The sequence below is a fragment of the Canis aureus genome, chromosome 13 (genome assembly GCF_053574225.1).
Source record: "Canis aureus isolate CA01 chromosome 13, VMU_Caureus_v.1.0, whole genome shotgun sequence".
NCBI classification, from domain to species: Eukaryota; Metazoa; Chordata; class Mammalia; order Carnivora; family Canidae; genus Canis; species Canis aureus.
The window spans coordinates 26618522-26633114 of NC_135623.1; the positions used below are offsets into that span (position 1 = coordinate 26618522).

The 14593-nt window shown below is 39.1% G+C and overlaps 1 protein-coding gene across 1 annotated transcript in view; it reads left to right on the forward strand.

The window, feature by feature from the left end:
- Positions 1-14593, forward strand: part of NAV3 (neuron navigator 3) — a 1006607-nt gene that overhangs the window by 91964 nt on the left and 900050 nt on the right. Inside the window, exon 3 of the mRNA XM_077845591.1 lies at positions 2931-3227. The gene's annotated coding sequence lies outside the window, so the exon portion shown is untranslated. The remainder of the gene's footprint in view (positions 1-2930; positions 3228-14593) is intronic.

The window sequence follows — 14593 nt, forward strand, 5'->3', positions numbered from 1 at the left end:
AGCAATTTCCCAGCCAGGGATTCTCAGCTCTTTTGCAGCTATGTGGGTCCATATCACTGGTTTTGGTGAAGTAGAACAGGAGCTGAAGTGATCTGCCAAATGTAAACTAAGGAGGTTAGGTATCTGTGTGCCTTTCCTACCCTTTCACTCCCTTCCAGGTTGTACTTGGAAGCCATGTTTGCACTTCTTCCATTGTCATCCGTGAAATATGGCTTCTGAATAGCTTGCTGGTGCCAAGAGGAGAATAAAGGACACATGGAGTCAAGCCACCCCAGCTTCCCTATAACATGAATCTGCACAGTGAAGTAGAGCTGCATCAATGGCCTGCAAACTTGTGATTGAGAAATAAATTATAATTATATTGCATTAACTATACTTCATAGAAGCCAATATGTCTGAAGTATATATAATTGAGCCTAGAAAGAAAGATATGTCTCAGAAAGAACTGTGGATGTGATTTTTGACAAATGGTCTTGGTTGGAATCAAAAACATAGATTTTGGAGGAAATTGTATTGGCAAAAATAATCTCAGCCTAGACTAAAGGGGACTTAGACTAAGTGAAATACAAAAGTTACCTCTCAACATTCTGTGGGCAGAAAGCAGACTGAGAAAACAACTCAGGATTCAAGAATGGTATCTTCTCCAGTGTCCTTTTGAGAAGTGGCCAAGGAAGAGCATGGAAAAGAAAGGATCTTGACCTCACCACAGAGGGCTTTGCCAACAGTTCTTGAGAATAATAGACAAAGCAGAAACTTCCAGGGATTGGGATTTAGGCCAAATCAAGCAGCAACTTCTCTCAGAAAGACATGGCAATACATCTACAGGGGCTTTCAAGAACTGCTAATGGACTGCTGATTGCCATGCCTCTCATTCTCCCCCTTTTCCAACGGGACTGTTTATTGTGGTTATCCAGTCTTTGTTCCGTTATTATATTTTGGATGAGATAAAGGAGATAATCTGTATATTTAGATCATGGGTCTTTGAATCAAGAGGTGGCACATGGAGACCTGATGTAGGTCATGAGATCCTGGACTTGAAGTCTAATGTTATCAATAGATGAGATTTGGAGAGAGGGGAGATTTGACATGGGGTTCGAGTATTACTTGCATACGAGAGGAATATGGATATTTGTAAACAAGATAGGGAGGACCGTCGTAGATTAGATTATTGTTTAAAATGATTCACTTTCTCCCTTTATCTTTACCTTTCCATATGAATACTTCTTTGCACTTTAACCTTGGGGTTGGCCATATGCTTTGACAAGTGATCTGTTAGCAGGCATGGTGCAAGCCAGGGCTTAATATATGCTTGAGTTGTGGCTCTTGCCTTTTGGGCTTCTGCCATTGTCATAAAAAGCCCTCAATGATCCCACTGATCTCAGGAGAAGAATAAGGGATATATCGAGGGGAACCACTCCAGTGGTGGCTACCTAAAACAAAGCTACCACAGGTCACCAACAAAACTGAGCAAGAAATAAAGACTTATTTTTGTATTTCATGTTAGTTTGAGGTTCTTCTATGAAATATGTCTGGCCTTGTCTCTTACCCTTTTGCTAAAATGTCACCTTCTGGGCAGCCCCAGGTGGCTTAGCGGTTTAGCACCGCCTGCAGCCCAGGGAGTGATCCTGGAGACCTGGGATCAAGTCCCACATCGGGCTCCCTGCATGGAGCCTGCTTCTCCCTCTGCCTGTGTCTCTGCCCTTCTCTCTTTGTGTCTCTCATGAATAAATAAATAATTTTTTTCTTTAAATGTCACTTTCTTAGTGACTGACTTACCCTAATTAAAATGACAACCAGGGGCCCCTGGGTGGCTCAGGGGTTGAGCTTCTGCCTTCAGCTCAGGTTGTGATCCCAGGGCCCTGGAATCGAGTGCCGCATCAGGTTCCCTCCAGGGACCCCGCTTCTCCCTCTGCCTGTGCCTCTGCTTCTCTCTCTGTGTCTCTCATAAATAAATAAATAAATAAATAAATAAATAAATAAATAAATAAATAATAAACAAACAAATAAATAAATCAAATGACAACCAATACACCCTATCCCTCTTCCTTGGTATATTTTTCTCCATAGTAATTCCCATATTCTAATTTTCCATATAATTTACTCATTTGGGGGCTTTATCCTTTGTCTTCCCCAACTAGAAAATAAGTTCCATGAGGTAGAATATTTTTGCCTGTTTTCTTTCTGTTATATCCTTAACACCCAGAACATTACCTGGCACACAGTAGGTATTCAATAATTTTTGTTAAACGAATGAGTATATATATATATAGTATCAAAAGAAGTACAGAAAAATTAATAGTGGCCGTCTCTAGTTTCTGTGAATATGGCTGATTTTTCTTTATATTTTCTTTATTTTTCAAATTATTCAAGGTAAGTATACAGGATTTATTTCATAAAAATAAAAGAACCTTAAACATTGTTTTGACTAGACATAGACATCGCAGGGCTTTTTTTTTTTTTTTTACCTTTGCTTATTTTAATATTGTTGAGATTGTCCATTTATCAGTAATCACAATTTTGTCCTATCATCTACAATCTGTAGGCAGGAGACAGTTCAAAACAGAAGGTAAGTGGGTCAAGAAGAGAAAGTGGAGTAGCTGAGAGTTGAGAATTGAGTCTGGGTATAACAACCAGAACCTGGAGACAGACTGAACACAACAACTGAGACTCACAACCCAGAAATCTGTCCCATGAGTCTCTGTATGAATCTGAGCAATCTTTATTTTTTAAAAAATGTTCCTTTCTCTCAGGTTAAAGCATTGCCAGTTATTCTCATTTCTAATTATTTTTGAACTTTTAGACAAGTTCAAGTTATGCCTCTTTTAAGACATTTTAATGAATTATTTTATTACACCTATACATTTATGATAAAGGTACATTAAAGAATCAAATAAACCCTGGTTAAGAAATCTCATTGTTCTATTCTATAGGGTTCCACTAAGTATGCTGACACAATCAGAACAGTAACCATACCAGTAGGATGGTTTGGTATCTGGCAGATTATTAAACTCCTTTCAGAGGAGCTGGAGTAACTGCATGAAGCTTCTTCTCCTATATTGAATGATAGCGTCGAGACTAAGACGGCCATGAAACAAGAAGGTGCTGGCTGTGCAGGATGAGAGCCATTGGATGTTTCCTCCATTCACCTACCCTCTTTTTTCCTTCCGTCTTCACCTCAGTTGGAGGACTAGAGAGGCTGAGCAGTAAATTCTGAGTCCCAGTGCCAGGTCAGGTTTTCTAAGAAGAAAGTGGTTTATCTTGCTTGATATGAATTTCTTGTGATTCACAGGGTATACCACCAGGACTGTGGTTGAAGGTAGTATAGCATAGGAGTGAAGAACATGGGGACTTGGAATAAGATGAATTTGATTTGAATTTCAGCTCTACTACTTACTAGTAGTGTGCCTTGTCAAGTAATGAAATTTCCTGAACCTCACTTTTATCATCTGCAAATGGAAAAAAAAAAAAAAACCCACAAGGATTAAATGAGATGTCCTTTACAAAGTGCTCAGTATTGGATCATCATTGAATATTTAACAAATACAGCTGGTATTATTCTGTTGGTTACTATTACTACTATTATAGTTTTCATAGCTAAGACCTGTTTAGTTAACGAGGAGTAAGGCTGGCATGCTGGCCTTCTGGAAAATGAAGAGAGGGAGACCTTGCAAAATATAATTAAAAATGAATATGCCTAAGGTCCTCAGCTGTATACTAACTCACGACTGTTGATTGCATTGTCATTTTGAAATTTAACATCAGGGCATTACTATATAGATACTACAGTGTTATAAAATTCGGTACGTCTTGACCTTAAATGATGCTGCACTAGCTCAAGCTCTTCTTTGACAGTTGTAGCATGCAGTACATTCCTGAGTCCCAACCATGGTGATCAAGTCTATATATTTTATTTTTTCATGAGAAGAAACCAAACCCAAATCCTAGAGCAGGGTGGAGGATTGAGAAAGTTCACCTGATAAGCATGTAAAATTTCCACCACCAGTGGATGGACAGCAGAGAGTTATAAAACACTATCATAGGCCATGAAAAAATAATATCAGGGGCAAAGCTAACACATTCATATGAGACATTTGCTTTTTATCAAGATTTCCTCCGATTAAATGTAGGGTGATGATTATTGTAAACATCCATGTGATATTGAAACAGCTGTTGGCATCCTAAAGGAATCAGCATCACTCCCTCCATGCTGGGTCTTTACTGCCCTACTGCTCCTTTTTGTTTTTGAATCTAGCCTCATTACATTAATAGCTCAAAACCTTCTCAGGCGTGTTAAAAATAGATTGTAAGAGAATTGAAAGCAGTGTTTTCCTCCTCCCTCCCACTCCTTTTCTCGACTGTAATATAATGGCACTCCTCAGAAACAGTCCACGGAAATCAGAATTTTCTCAGCGGCTTGTGTGGGAAATGTAGACTATTGTGAACAAGTGTTGCAGCCCACTGCTTGTCAGGAAGTCGTTTTTAGAACATTAGTCGAACAAACACCTTCCATTGTCTACAGAGTTGAAAGTCCAATGAAATCTCCTTATTTCTTTTTCTAAGCCAACTTGGTGACACTTAATACATTTAACCCTTTTCATTCTAGAGTCTCAGGTTTATTGAAGGCTTTTCCTCTCAGTGATTCTTAACCTTTTGTGTTTCCTGGACTCCTTTGAGGATCCAATGGGACAATGAACTCATGTGTTCATTTTGCAGGGGATCTTCATTCTTTCCTCTGTTCCTACCCCTCATGTTGGGTTGTCCTGTAGTGGATCTGAGTGATTAATGATCAAGAGAAACTCTAAAGAAGAAAAAGTGAGACTCTCCCTTCTCCCATGGCACCCCATTGCATTTTTCTAATTTTCCTTTGCAAACTTACTTTAAAAAAGGGGTGGGGGCCTGAGGTCTACTGACAATAATTTTAAAAGCTGTTAATCACTTTCATAGTCTTATTTATTAAAGTGATAATTTAGAAACTTAGTTTTCCTGACTGTAATAAAACTAAAAAATTAACATAAGTGCATACAAAAGAGTTGGACCAAGAGGGCAGAGAAGGAATAGGCTATGTGTAGCCAGTTATTAAGTGTCATTGCACTCTCTAAATATTTGAAGGGCATTTGTGGAGATTTAACAACCACATAATCATATTATCTTGTTTCAGAGGAGTTTGCAAAAGAAGGTTTTCTTTTTTAAACATGTTTTGGTTAAACTTAAGATCCTAAGATTTAGTGTTCAATAATGGAAGTTAAGGAGTTTGACTGTCATGGACATATTCAAGAGAAGGATGCTGTACTATCTGACGGGATGGAGTATTGTAGAAAGCATTTCTGTTCTCTGTGTCTAGATAACCTCTATCACACCTTTGCACTAGAAATTCTACAAATAACCCAAGAATTTAGTTGGTCCATAGGAAGAAAACTTTTGAGATGTCTTTCCTCTCATGTTCTTTTTCCCTGTGGGTACACCCAAGAGAATAATTTTAATTCGTGTTGAGATGGAGTTCCAGCTTTCCAATATCAATCATCTTCTGTGTGGTCTTAGATATCTAGGATGCTATTCCATGAGAACCATAGCCTCTTTTCCAATACCTTGAACATAACAAAATGCCCTGTTATCCACTGGGAATTGATTGCTGTCATTTAGAGGGAGTGAAACCACAATCTGACCTTCAAGGAAAGAGTACACTTGAATTAACTGTCTTATCAAGAATGTTCTTTCTTTCTTTTTTTTTTTTTCAAGCATTTTCATTAACCACTATCTGAGAGTCTACACTTAAAATTTTGCTTTTCTCATCTAAGACCATATCATCTATTGCTATCTGTGGTGAATGTATAAGCTGGGAATTGCCAGATTGAAAAAAATGTGATGGCATTTAACATCCAGGATTATTTTTCAAGGCTCCGAATGATCTGGAATCCCTTACGCTGAAACTTTCTGACAGCCCTAGCTTTCGTATATGTATGAGTCAGTTCAGGCTGCCATAACAAAATCCTATAGACTAGGTGGCTTAAATAACAGGAATTTATCTTCTTATAGTTCTGGAGGCTGGAAGTCTGAGATCAGGGTGTCAGCATGGTCAGGTTCCAGTGAGAGCTCTTTTCCTGGCTTGCTGATGTCCACCTTCTCACTGTGCCCTCCCATGGCGTGTCCTTGGAGCATATGTGTGTAGAGAGAAAGCAAGACAATTTTCCTCTTTCTAAAATCTTCAATCCTATCAGATGAGGATTTTATGATTTCTTTTAACTTTAATCATCTCCTAAAAGTTCCATCTCCAAGTACAGTCACTTTGAGGGTTGTGGCTTCATCATGGAAATTTTGGGAAGACACAATTAGAGCAATAGAGCATATGTTTATTCTAGACCCTGAACAGACTTTTGGATACATGTTGAAAGAATGGGAAAGAAATTTGTTATAACACGATCTTACCTGTAATCTACTCTTGTGACATGGACTACCAAGACATCAAATTCCAATATAATTACAGAGTTAAAAATGTGCGTGTGTGTATGTGTGAAAGAAAAGTCAATGAAGTCAATAAGCATTTTTAAACTATTTGCTGAGTCAACGTATAGCCAGGTATGACATAGCTCTGTCTTTCCTCCCCTATAATAACAAACAAATACCAGAAAGGCATGGACTTTGCCCTCAGGGGTCTGGAGTTTAATTGGAGAGCTAAGAACTAAAAACTATCCAGGTGAAAAGTACATTAAAAAGAAAAGCTCATGTGTGTTAAGTGCTGAGTAATTGGATCAGAAAAGGAGTGCAGTTAATCTTCAGAGGATCATCGTGGTGTGAGAAAATGAAGGAAGAGTCCCATATCAGAGGAAGTAGGACATCAGATGAGCTGGGTGGGGAAGGAAGTTTAGGATTTGAGGAGCATCAGAAGTTTTCTTAGAAGACGTGATGGCTGCTTATTTAGGGAAAAGAGCAGGGGAAGGGCAAATCTGTAAAGCCTAGGGGACAGAGGTTAAAAAAAAAATTGTACACTCAGTGTGTGTGTGGGAGCCCAGAAGCAGTGGCTGGAGGTGGAGGGCCAGGCCGAGGGCAGAAAGGGAATATAAACTAGCTGCTCAGAGCTCATATCACTGAGGGCTCCATGGGCCCTATTTTACTCTGCAGATCAGAGATTTCTAACACTGCCTCTTTCTGTTGTCCCTTGTAGTTTAGACTGACCTTCCTGCCACAGGAATTATAGTAACAACTTCCTCTTTTAGCCTTGTCCCCTCTCTCATCTACCCCCTATCCTGCACCAGAGAGCTTTCTAAAAGTTAAGTCTGATCTTGTTCCTCTGCTTAGGTCCCTGGAATAACCGATATTCCATAGGCCTTGCCTACAGGCCTTGCCTACTGCTTCACCTTCCATTCTTGCCAGGTTCTCCCCATAACACCCAGCTTTATGTCCTAGTCATACTGAAGGGCTTGCAATTTTGTCTCATCCAACCCTTGGTTATGTTGCCACCCCTGCCTGGAATGGCCTTCATACTTACCTCCTTTTAAACCCTTGCTGAAAGATCACCCCCTCCATGATGGCATTCCCAATCTCCTTTGCCCCCAAATGGATCTGGCCATACTCTTTTTTTTATGCCTAACTATGTCTATAGGTACAAATCCTATATATTGTAGCTTAGTATGGGGTTGGATACAAGAGATGTTAAGAATTTCAAAGCAATAGGATTTGGTCAGATAATAGATGTGGGTAGACGAAGGATTTGGAGTCTGGGATGACTGCTGTGTTTCTTTTTTTAAGATTTTATTTATTTATTCATGAGAGACAGAGAGAGGGGCAGAGACATAGGCAGAGGGAGAAGCAGGCTCCATGCAGGGAGCCCGACATGGGACTCGATCCCAGGTCTCCAGGATCACGCCCTGGGCTGAAGGCGGCGCTAAACCACTGAGCCACCCGGGCTTCCCGTCTGCTGGGTTTCTATCAGGAATGACATGTTGTATGTCCTAGAGAATAGAGGAGCAGAAGGGTTTGGAGAGAGAAAGACCAAGTTCCATTTTGGTGAAATTAAGTTGGTGTTGCCTGTGGAGAGCCAAGGTGAGATGAGCTATAGATTGCCAGATATATGAGCCTGGAGTACAGAAAAAAGATCTGCATATACACATTTGGGAATCAATAAATAGGCAGCAGGTAAATCTTTAGGAATGAATGAGATTATTCAAGGTGAGATACTACAAGTGTGAAAGGCAAAGAGATAGGTGGATGTAAGTGATTGAGAAAGAAGGTTGGGTGGAAAATTGCCCCATATCATCATTCCTATTCTGTTTCCCCCACCATTTTGGTCCCTGGGACCACAAAGAACCTTGCAACTTGATAAAAGCTCTGTAAACAGGAAAGCTTTGTTTGCTCTTCAGGGCTTCAGGGCACTCTAAGGTACAGTGAAATGTGAATCTATCCTGACAATGACAATGAGGAAGTCTCTCTAACCCCATCATATGTGATTGTGTGTAATACCAGTACAGTTCTAATTCAGTATTTAGGGAAAAAAAGGTTATATTAAAGTAGATTTTGACTTTTGGAGTATTTCTGGCTATTAAAACTTGACTCCCTAAATAATTTAGAAAATTTTGAAGCAGGAATATATCTGAATGTTATTCTTAGATGTAGCAATACTTTCCTCCTAGAAATTTCTTTTTCCAAGTTTATGTGTAAGCAAACACAGTACATTTTACAGCAAGAGAAAAGTAAGTGTGGACATATTATTCCAAAGATTCTCTGCTTTCTTTACCAAGAAGAAAGAAATATCTTTTTAGGCACAGGAAGAGCGAGGATAGGGAATGCACGGTCATTAAGTGTTGATGAAGTGGCTTCATTTTGTGATAAATGAAGGTGGATGGAGAATACCCCGGAGTCATGGGTGTGGTAAGTGAAATAGTGCAAGCCACCTGCGATGGCCACCACCTGATTCAGGGCAGCCAGGTCTTCCTGTTAGTATTTTTCATGCCCCCTCACACTTATTCGAACACTGCAGAACTTCTTTACCAGCATAAGAGGGCTTTTTAGCTTGCCAGAGCACTATATTTCACCCAGTACTGATCAGTGGAAATGGGACCATTTTCTGCATGGGAGACGTGAAAGCTGATCTCCGTTGTCTCCGGCCCCGGGTGGGGAGGCCTACCCCCAACCCCCCCGACAGCAGGTCAATGAACAGGCGGAAAAGAGGGAGGAGGAGGCTGCCTTTCAGCTACAGCAGTTAAATCAATCTTGGCAAATCGAGTAACATGCCTCAACCAGGCTACTCTTATCTCTCTGTGGTCAATTAGAGGAAAATCTCATGAGGCAAGAGAAGGAAAAAAAAAAAAAGAATGATGTAATTTCTTTTATAGCCTCCTTGGCATGATTCATATGAATATTCATTATTACACATGGGAGGTAAATATCTTATCAGATCTGGGCTCAAATGTAGAGGCACCTTTGTAAAGAAAGAATAATTCGACATAAACCTTGCATTTGTCTTAAGGAGGTGTGAAATATTCGGAGCTTGTATAAATTTGAGACATAGGCATATGCCAAACTGTTTTCAAATGTTTATTTTCTGCTATATACCCATAACTGTCTAATTTTGGCAGTAGCTATTTTTGTCTTAAAGTGAAAATATGCTTTCAATTCAATTTAAAAAACTGTGCGATAACTTCAAGTTAGTTTTATAATAAGAAATATGCATTAGCATTAGGTAATATAATTAATTTTTATGATTTTCTTTTTTTTTAACTAGAAATCTTTAAGGAGACTATGCTTTTGTCTTCGTTGTACTGCTTAGCTATTTTCATAAAAACAAAGATTTTCCATGTCACATTTTCAGGTGTCTTCAGGGAAGAAATTTTAAAAAGGATGTTAAAGCATTGGCAAATATGTGGCAAATTCTATTTTAAACATATTTTCAGAATATCTATTTTACTGATGAATAAATAGGAGACATTCAAATGACATTTCAAGGTTAGACTAGAACTAGGAAGAAAACTGGGACATACTTTTAAGTTCTCTTTAGCCCCAACCATCTCCTGGATAGCTAGTCTCTATTTTATATGTTACAGGTGGAACCCATCGTTATTTTCTCCCAAACCTACTCCTCCACTATTATTCTCCGTCTTGGACTGTGGTATCACCATCCATCCAATTGCTTAGGCCAAAAATTTGGATTCAGCTTTTTTTTTTCCTTACCTCATTTTTCCATCTTTCAGCAAATCCTCCTAGTTCTACCTCTAAAGATGTAAACAGAGCGTTTTTGATATTCTATTACCTTCAACCTGGTCTGGGGCACCAACACCTCTCCCTGGGATCATTGCAATAATTTCCAAATGTCAAGTGTGTGCTAATTTAAATAGTTCAAGTTACCTCATTGTTATTTTCACACTCTACAAACTATTTTCCACTCAGTGACCAAGTGATCTTTCCTGAAATAAACAAAAAAACTAAGAACCAATCACTAGTCTATCTAAAAGTCCCTACATTTAGAAGAAGCCTTCTTAACCTGGCCTATACACCCTGCGTGATCTGTCCTCTGCTTTTCCCCCTCTAGCCCTGTTTCTTTCATTTTCTCAGTAGTACAAGTACTTTCTGGCTTGTTCATCACTTTATCCACAGCAGAGTGCTGAGCACAACAGTAGGCACTCAATACATTTGTCAAATGCATGAACAAATATTTTTTATATTTTCTTGAGGGTAACATGAAGTTCTCCTTTGGCTTTGGTGCTAAGCAGAGCTCCGACTAAATCCTTACATGGTGTTCATTTGAGATTTTCTTTTTTTTTTTTTTTTAAGATTTTATTTATTTATGAGACACACAGGGGGGTGGGGGGGCAGAGACACAGGCAGAGAGAGAATCAGGCTCCGTGCAGGGAGCCTGATATGGGACTTGATCCCGGGTCTCCAGGATCAGGCCGTAGACTGAAGGTGGCGCTAAACCGCTGAGCCACCGGGGCTGCCCCATTTGAGATTTTCTGACGGATAATCTCTGAATGAAAGTTTAGGGCCCTCAGGGCCTGCTTTGCAACCTGTGCTATGCTCCCTTCCTTAACATTTCCTGTTGGCTTAGCTACACCTAGGCTCTGAGGTCAATCCTGACTTAAGACAGGGCCTGATTCAAGGGCCTGTGTTTTTACTAGCAGGTGACTCGACTTGATGGTACCTTAATACCAGCTCACTATGACCTTGTGAATAGTCACCTTATTTTGAAGCCCAAGTTCGTATCTTGATCCTTGACTTGGTAACTGAATATCTGCTTACTTCCTTCTGCCCCAACCACTACTCAGTAATCCGTCTTCTTCCCAGTCCAGGACCCACCTTATCCTCATGTCCACTTGAGTTGATCTGTATTCAACATTATACCCTATTGGACACCACCATAGATCTCTTCTAAAACTGATTTAGCATTATAGTTGAGACCCCATAGTAACAAAGCCATCCATGAGAGGATGAATGAACAGCCATAATGTTGGAAGTAAGCCTTCAGAAAACACCCAAAGCTATTTATGCATAAATCATGTGAAGTCTCTCGTAAGCAATTAAAAAACAATTACAACAAAATCCCATGGTGTTCAATATTTGCATAGTTCCAAAATGTTCTATATTCTTTAAAAAAGGAAAATCTGAGTGGGGAAAGCTACATGGCGATATATTTATCCCATATATAATAATTAGTAATTTTATTTTTTATTTTTATTTTTTTAATTTTTATTTATTTATGATAGTCACACACACAGAGAGAGAGAGAGAGAGAGGCAGAGATACAGGCAGAGGGAGAAGCAGGCTCCATGCAGGGACCCCGACGTGGGATTCGATCCCGGGTCTCCAGGATCGCGCCCTGGGCCAAAGGCAGGCGCCAAACCGCTGCGCCACCCAGGGACCCCTAATTAGTAATTTTAAACTATTGTCCATTTTTGGGTAAGTTGTCAATACCTCAAAATCTCCAATTTAAGGGAATTAAAAAGAAACTGATTCTACTGAAGGTTTATGATCTATGAAAAGCTAATGTAGAAACCAAATGAACTTATTTTCAGACATAATCCCTTTAAGTATGATGGAAAACCTACCTCGAATTTCTTAATCAGGACCTTCTCTAGAGCTACTGTCCTGACAGAGATAGGAATTTAGGAGAGGATAAAGTGAGATGTCCTTTCTGATGCTACAGCTAAGGTTTTCATCTTGCTAGTGTCTGCAAAGCACTCTCAAGCTCCGCAGGAAAACATCGAAGTTAAGTTTTACTATCCCTTCTGAGTTTTATCAGATAGTCATGCCACAGAGAACCGTGAACAAGCTGGAGAGACAGAGATAAATGAAAAGTCCCTTTGGTGAAGGGAAAAAAGCAATCACTTAGTAGGATTGTAGTTTTTACTTTTCTGCTGATAACAAAAAGAAATGGTTTAGTAATTTGTAGGTAACTGTGTTCGTAAGGGAAACATGCTATTTTAATTTACTTATTTCAAGGATAAATGAATCTTTTTATCAACCATTGACTATTATTTAGCTCTATCATTTTAAGTTTTTATCTCTCATTTTCTTGAGGAAAAACATTAAGAACCCCAAGAAATAACACTTTGATGCTTGTATTAGTCTGCTTGAGCTGTCATAACAAAATGCTACAGACGAGGCAGCTTAAACAACAGGAGCTTATTGCTCACAGTTCTGGAGGCTGGAGGTCAAACATCAAGGTGCCAGCTGGGTCAATGTCTGGTTAGTGAGAGCCATCTCCTTGAGTTGCAGACAGTTACCTTCTGATATGTCTTCACATGGCCTTTCCCTAGTGTATGCAGGTGGAGACAAAGAGAGAAACAAAACAAGCTCTCTGGTACTTTTTTGAGGGCCCACCCTCATGACCATCTGAATCTAGTTACCTCCAGGAGCACCTGAGTGGTGCAGTTGTTTAAGTATTGGTTTTGGCTCAGGTCGTGATCTCAGGGTCATGGGACCCAGCCCCATGTTGGGTTCCATGCTCAACACAGTGTGCTTGTGATTTTGTCTCCCTCTCTCTCTGCTCCTCCCCACTCATTCTCTCTCTTTCTCTCTCCCTCTCTCTCCATCCCTAAAATAAATAAATAAATAAATCTTGAAAAAAAGATAAATCTAGGCACCTCCAAAAAGCCCATCCCAAATACTACCACATTGGGGGGTGGGGTCTCAATATATGAATTTGGAGAGAGACACAATTCAATCCAGAGCATTTTACTCCCAGAACCCCCAAATTCATGTCCTTCTCATATGCGAAGCATATTCATTCCATACCCACAGCCCTTAAAGTCCTAATTTATTTTAGCATCAGTTTTAAAGTCCAAAGTCTCATCTAAATATCATCTAAATCAGATATGGATGAGACTTGAGGTATGATTCATCCTGAGGCAAAATTTCTCTCCAGTTGTGAACCTGTGAAACTTGACAAGTTATGTGCTTCCAAAATATAATAGTGAAATGGGCATAGGAGAGACATTCCCATTTTGAAAGGAAGAAACAGGAAAGAAGGAAGGGGTGACAGATTTCAAGCAAGTCCAACACCTAAAAATTTAATTGGATCTGAAGGCTGCAGAATAATTCTCTTTGGCTCAATGTCCCACCTTCCAGGCCCACTGGACTGGCAGGGTCATCCCATGGCTCTGTAGGGGGACCCTGCCCCTTGTGCTTTCTCATTTTCAATAATATGCTCCTCATTTTCATCTGAGACTTCACCAGAATTACCCTTAACATCCATATTTCTAGCACTTCAAAACTCTTCCAGCCACTGTCTATTACCCAGTTCCAAAGCTGCCTCTGCATGTTTAGGTATCTGTTACAGCAGCACTTTTTTTATATAAAATAATTTTATGAGACCTCTTGATAAGGACACCTGAAAAGCTAGTCATCAGGATAATTCTGGAAAATTTCCTATTATTTGTATGTGCCCAGAACCTAATGGACATTGCAAGAATAAAAATTAATCCAAACTTGAAAAAATATTATGGATTTTAAATAAAGTATTTTTGTCTAAATAATAGGACCCGTGCCTTCAGAATGATGTAAAATTGGGGCCACTACTTCTTTTTTATTTCTTTATTGATAAGCATTTAAAAATCAAATTTATATGTGCACATAGTGGAATGAGTCAATTAATCCTATAAGATTATTAAGGAAAAGCAAAGACCTCATTTCTCACCCTCAATTTGGAGGAAACTGGTTATGTTAACAGATGATAATAGTTGACAAAAGGAGGCAGAGCTAATTAACTCATGTTTTGCTTCTATTTTTTCCAACATAAACAGTGGTCGTAAAATGGGAAAGTACTTATTAAACAACATGAAGAATATAGTTTATTGTAGATTAAGATGTAAAGAGAAAACAACAGCTTACTTTAGATGAACTTAGATGTTAAAGCCTTAACAATGTATGTCTAAGGATGCGGAAGAAACTTTTTAGGTTCATTTTAGAACTTTTTGAAATTCTAAATAACGACTGAAAAAAAGAGAATGCGAGAAGGAGCTATATGGAGAAAGAGTGTGTGTCAATGATGGGTACATGTCCTAACTTTTTTTTAAAGACAGAAATGTCTGGTTAAATTCTAAATATGATTTTTCAAAATCCTTTAATACATGAGCATTTAGAAACAAATGAGTGGTCACTAAAAGGC